Source organism: Etheostoma spectabile, chromosome 12, assembly GCF_008692095.1.
Source record: "Etheostoma spectabile isolate EspeVRDwgs_2016 chromosome 12, UIUC_Espe_1.0, whole genome shotgun sequence".
NCBI classification, from domain to species: domain Eukaryota; kingdom Metazoa; phylum Chordata; class Actinopteri; order Perciformes; family Percidae; genus Etheostoma; species Etheostoma spectabile.
In genome coordinates, this window is record NC_045744.1 from 3,486,229 (window position 1) to 3,492,655 (window position 6,427).

General features: G+C 41.9%; 1 protein-coding gene across 1 annotated transcript in view; it reads right to left on the minus strand.

The window, feature by feature from the left end:
* Nucleotides 1-6,427, minus strand: part of LOC116699206 (potassium/sodium hyperpolarization-activated cyclic nucleotide-gated channel 2) — a 35,356-nt gene that overhangs the window by 11,335 nt on the left and 17,594 nt on the right. The window lies entirely within an intron of this gene.

Sequence of the window (6,427 nt, forward strand, 5' to 3'; positions counted from 1 at the left end):
CAACCTGAAATCTCTCCAGTGTCACAGAGGAGAGGGAGCGAGCGTTTGGGCCGGTGCGCCACAGCACCCACGGGGGACTGACAAACCCAAATGAGAGTGAAAATGACCAAATGATCCATTTTCTTCGTCACTTTGATGGCCGTGTATGTGGCAGCAAAACGCTCCACTTCATTTTTGAGAACTCTTTGCATTTTGTCCTAAATTGTCATTTAAATGAAGATGTATGGAGAGTTTTGTCTATGATTATATTTTTTCCAGTTTCAAGCCCTTAACTACTGATCCAATATTGTTGTCAGCTTTTTATCATTTCCCTCTCCTTCCTCCTACTTCTCTTTCCTTTTCTTCTTGTGTTGAGTTGCCTTTTCTTTGCCATCTTCTCCTCTCCTCTCCTCTCCCCTCCTCTCATTCATGCCACAACCTCTCTCTACTGGAAATTCTAATTCGGGTTCATCCCAACAGCCATTTGACTGTATAATTCATTCACTTAATTCCCAGCTAAATCGCCTCATTATAGTATGCAGCACATTCACCAAAGATAGCAAATCAGATAGTAAGTCAGAGCTTGTCTTGTCTCTCTTCAGTTCGGAGATGTGTACACAGAGAGGAACAACACACTGTGGGGTCTCACACAGTACAAAGTCTCATTAGATGAAATGAGGCTTCTAAGAAAACACTGAAAATCCTACAGTTCAGTCAAAGGGAGGCTGATAAGGATTCATCAGACACTTTCTACTGGAGTAGTGGATCTCATCTGCCACAACTAAAGGGACGCTGTTTTTGTTGTAAACGGCGTAGTCATTTCTTTGGCCATCTTTGCAAAGTCAGCCTGGTTCTGGATAATTGGAGCGATCAGTGACAAGCAGTCTGGCTAACAGAAGACAGATCACTGTTGTCGATAGCGGCAGCCGCACGAACACGGAGCGGAGGAGGAGGGGGAGAAGGTAGAAAACAATCTTGTATCCTGTCTTGTGCAACATTATGACAGAGAGCTCAGCCTGAGATTAGTTTCTACGACTACAAGAGATGAGAGCTGATTCAATGAGTGAGGCCATAACGTACGAGATGACTATTAATGCAAAAGGTGTATCTCTGTGGAGTTATGTGACCACTCTACTGCGTCTTAAAGGCGTAATCTGTGATGTAAGGGAAAGCCAGATTCTCTCAAATGTATATTGTTTTTTAAAATATTATGCCAATTACGCCTTTTTCCACAGAAGACATTTTGGCATGTCTCAATATGAAACGCACGGGTATAAATAATACATTTAATGATGGCTGAATTCAGTTTCAGTGCTGTGCATGCTGGGTTGTTAATGTTATTCATAACACCTGGGCTTTTACTGACAGGTGAAAATGTCTGTTGTGAAAAACAGCTGTCATATGTAATAATGTCATAACGAAACCGGAAATCATGACACATTTTCTAAAGCAGCAGCTGATTGATTTTATGAGCACACCACACCATGAGCTGCAGTCACACCGGAATTTGCCTGTTTTTAAAGTGTGGCCAATAGCAGAGGTGACAGAAAGTAGCGTGGGTGGGGTTATGAACTAGTGCTGTCAGTTAAAGGCGTTTTTAACAACGTTAACGCTGACCCATTTTAACGGCGTCATTTTTTTATCCTAAGATTAACGTTCTTTTCGGCCTAGCAAACTTTGTAGTTTTTTCCCACATGCTGTCTCAACAACTAGTAATGTTAGAAAAAACTACAACACCCATCGGATCTAGCTAGACCGGAAAGAAAACAACAGGCCACGCCACACGCGCCGTTTGGGCTTGCGAGCTGGCCAAAGAGTAGTAACATTACGTTTTGAGTGGATGGCGAGCGCGAGACGCCAAAAACGGACGCGAATAAGATTCTGGATGGAAAGTTGACTTTTTAAAAGTGTCCAAATTTTCCATTGACGAGACCAAAGTGATTTGTGTGTTTTGTGAACTGAGCGATCATCGCAGCACGTCCAGTCTGATTTTAACAACAGACATTTTCACCTGTCAGTAAAAGCCCAGGTGTTATGAATAACATTAATAACACAGCATGCACAATACTGAAATTTAATTCAGCCACTTCCAAAAGTGTCAACAGACTGCTGGCAAAATAGCTGCCTGTAAAAAAAAAAACCTCCCTGTGTGTTGCATTAAAATAAAATCCCACATTAACACTAATAAAATGAATTCAGCTGATTTGAAAAGAGCTATTCATGGTTACTTTGTATTTGGAATCACTTATCAAATACAGAGCATCAGAAAAGTACACTCAGAATACTGTGTCAACACTCAGGTCAGAAAAACGGGAGATTTCCATGTTTTACTTATTATGCAGCAGGAGACAAGTCTAATCAAGCAAAGATACAGTACGTGGAAACGAAGGGCTTTAAATGCTGCTGTTTCTAGTGACACACCGGATTACATAAAACAGGTTAATGTCAGAATCCCAAAAACCAAATCATAGGATATAATGCACCAGTAGAAGTGAAAATCAGAAGGTCAGATATCAACAAACATGAATTCTGACGTGCAAATTTCCAAGAAGTGTGATCACCACAAACACAATTTGTCATTTGCATTTTTTTGGTTTAAAGGTGAGTCAAAGTTGGCACAAGTGAGGCTGTTTTTTTTAATTGTATGAATTTTTATTAATTCTATGTGCCCCTCTGCTGTCTTATAAATACCTCATAGGTGTCTGCATCTAAAAGCCACCAAGCCAAATTCTTCCTAAATTTAACCAGCATGCATTGTGAGTCTGACATTACTGCCGGGCTGATATGGAACCCTCCACATAATGTTAGCTGGAGCATCAGTGGGGCTGTAAGAGACTGCCAGCAGAGTGGCTTTGCTAACACTCTCCAAATGATAGAAATGTCACTCACAGTCCTATCTGGAGGCGGGGTGAATTCACCCAGCAGCCTCGGCATCAGCCTTCCTGGCCCGGCTGGCACTTTACGTGTTATTTTTCTTCAAATAAACACGTCTTTGACTCAAATACTAATCCTCACAGAGAAGCAGAAAAAAAAAAATGCATGCAAGGAAAAGGCAAATCTGACAACTGGTCAAAAAAAGGGTTCTGGGAAAATGCACTTTGCTGCACTTAGCAGAAAAAACATTCTGAGACGGGGTGAAGATGCATTAAAAAAAAAAATCTAAATATCAGTGAATATGCGCAGAGCGCACAACAATGTCAACACATTTCTGACATAAAAGCATGTACAGTATGTTTCTTACTTTTCAATTTATCCTTAAACCGAATAAAATAATAGGCTGTTTGAGGTTTCGGCTTATGCAACTCATCACAGCTGTTAGATAAGATATACTATAAGATAATAAGATATGACTAAATATGATGAAATTTAACTAGATATTTAAAACTGAGGGAAACAATCGCAACAACAGTTAGCAACAGTAAAAAGGGACAGAGTTTTGTGATTCAGGTTGCCAGGTTTATGTGACCCCCCCCTGTGGAAGTAACCATTCCTCACAGAAAAAAACAAGTGGATCCCCCCCCTCCCCCCACCACCACTTTGCTCCCTGTAGCAGACAGTTAGCATTAGCACTGCACCTCTCAAGGACACCACCACCAGCAGAGAGGATAGAGAGGGCGGAGAAGAGGAAGAAAGAGAGAGATACAGATCGAGAGGACAGAGATAGAGATAAAGATAAGAGGGAGATGGGAGACCGTGCAGGAAATCAGGTGGAGATATTTAATAATAGTAATAATAATAATACATTTTATTTATAATGCACTTTCCATCAATAGATCTCAAAGTGCTACAAGTAAAAAAGAGAAAAATAAAACTAAAAAAAGAAAGAATAAAAAAAGAAAACAAAGCTATTCTTAATTTATTTCATAGGTGGAGGGGCAGAAAAGAGAAGGGGATGACTGAAGTAATGTAAAGTGGGAAAGTTAAAGACGCATACGAGATGATACAGAGTGAAGGTAGAGTGAGGGCTAATAAGTGAGTGATCAGGAAAGGAGAGAGAGAGAGAGAGAGAGGAGAGAGAGAGAGAGAGAGAGAGCCATGCTTGCTTACGTCACCTTCAGGATGACATTGGCAGGACACACAGGTCTGCTGCCTCATCAATTCTACTGCTGCCCAAGGGGACACATATCTCCCCCCCCACCCAACACACCACAACACACACACCACCACACACACACAAAAACACACACACACACACTCTTTATGTCTTGTTTTATTACCTCTCTCTCTCTCTCTCTCTCTCCCACATCAGCCCTCCCACACATACACACACACACCCATCCTGCCCAGCCCCTGGCGACGTGGCTCTACCTGGCCGAACACACCCGCAGCCTCTGATTGGCTGCTGTATGCCAGCAACAGTCCCCGTGCTCCCCAGCCAGCGAGACTCTGCTTGGAAACAGAGAGGCTGCGCTGTTACCACCACAGGCCACTGCTGCAGCACTGCTCTGAGCCGCATCCTTTTTCAAAAGATGTCTGATAGGCAAAGACAAATACTAGCTGATGCCAATAGGTACGAGTGGCTGAACAGCATCCGATAACGTGTGATTAAGGTACACATGGTTGTATGCACAGATCTTTGACAATTGCAGGGATCTGGAGGAATTAAACTCTGTGGTGACAGATTTTTCTCAGTTTTGTTTGGACTGTGTAATTCCAGATAAAAACATGAAAGTATTTCCCAACGACAAACCATGGGTAAATAAAGAACTCACAGTAGCACTGAAAAGCAAAAGGGAAGCTTTTGAACAAGGGGATATGGCTCAAATGAAGGTTGTACAAAGAGAGATAAGGCATTTAACCAATATGTGCAAGCATAAATATAAACCACAGCTACAGATTGAGGTAAAAATGAAGGGCAATGACTTAAACTAGGCATGGCAAGGGATGTACACAATGATAGGGAAGGAGGTGAGGAGAAGCCATATTAACACAAATGGATATGACTTGACCTTTGCAAATGAACTTAATACTTTTTATGCAAAATTTGATAGATCAGATTTCTCCTCAGAGCGTAATTCTATCAGACAACAACTTAATTGTGGCCCTCCCCTGGTTGTAACAGCTGAGGAGGTGCATAGAATCCTTAAAAAGATCGATCCAAAAAGGCAGCTGGTCCTGACAAGATCAGAGGAAGGCTTCTAAAGGAGTGTAGGGAACAACTTATCCATATATTGGGGCAGCTTTTTCTAATCTCCAATGACACACATTACATTCCAAAAGCCTGGAAAACCTCACTGATAGTGCCGGTACCAAAAATGGCAAAACCATCTGCCTTAAATGATTATTGTCCAGTTACATCTATTGTAATGAAAAGTCTTGAGAAGATTGTCCTAAATTATGTTCTAGGAGATGTGCAAGGTGTTATTCACCCTCTGCACTGTGCATACAGGACAGAAAGGAGCACTGACAAAGCTTTATGGTACTGTTTATGCTCCGTAATATTTATTGTCACCTTGATCAGCCCAAACGATGAGTTGTTTATAGACTTCTCATCTGCATTCAACCCCATTAGGCCTCACGTTATGATGGAGAGGCCACTGCAGTTGGGAGTGCATAGTGACATCATCACATGGGTTGAGTCCTTTCTGACTGACCGAGTGCGGTGTGTCAGGGTAAATGAAGCAGTGTCTTCTCCCATTATTACAAACACCGGGGATCCACAAGGAAATACAATCTCCGGTCTTATTTACCCTTTACACAAAGGAATGCAGGAGCAACACACCAGAGCATGTTGCAATAAAAGTTGCTGATGATACAGCGATCGTAGGTTTGACACGTGACAATAATGAAACCAACTACCGGGCTTGGTCCAGTTGTCTTCTGCTAAAACGAAGAAAACCAAAGAAATTACATTTGACTTTAGAAGTGTGGGTTCGACCCACCAGCAGATGACTATGGAGGGGCAAGGGGTTGGAGTGGTAGTGGAGTATAAATACTTAGGAGCAATAATAAATGCAAAGCTATCATGGAATTCCAACACTGATGCCATCTATTAGAAGGGTCTGCAGTGACTATATTTCATGCGGAAGCTGAGACAGCTCAGAGTAGAAAGAGACATCATGGTCCTTTTCACAAGATAGTTAACACAGCCAGCAAGAGTTCTGGACATCAATTAAATTCTCTGACCACGATCTGCAAAACCAGGGTGGTGAGTTAAGTACAAGGTGACGGTCTACATCCCCTATTCCAGGCGCATGAAGATATAGGGTGCCAACCGGGCTCGCAAATCATTTATTTCTACCAGCATCACACTACTGAATAAGTTAGGGAAAATAGCTTGATCCTTTCTGTGTGATAACACTGCACTTTGGTATCATATTAAAACGTAACTTACTATTGATAGCCCATGGTGCTAGTGATACGGCACTTTAATATTTTATAATGTAGAGATATTTAGTGTTGTGTATTGTTGTTGTGCGGGTAGGGGGGGGGGGCTGTATGCTGCAAG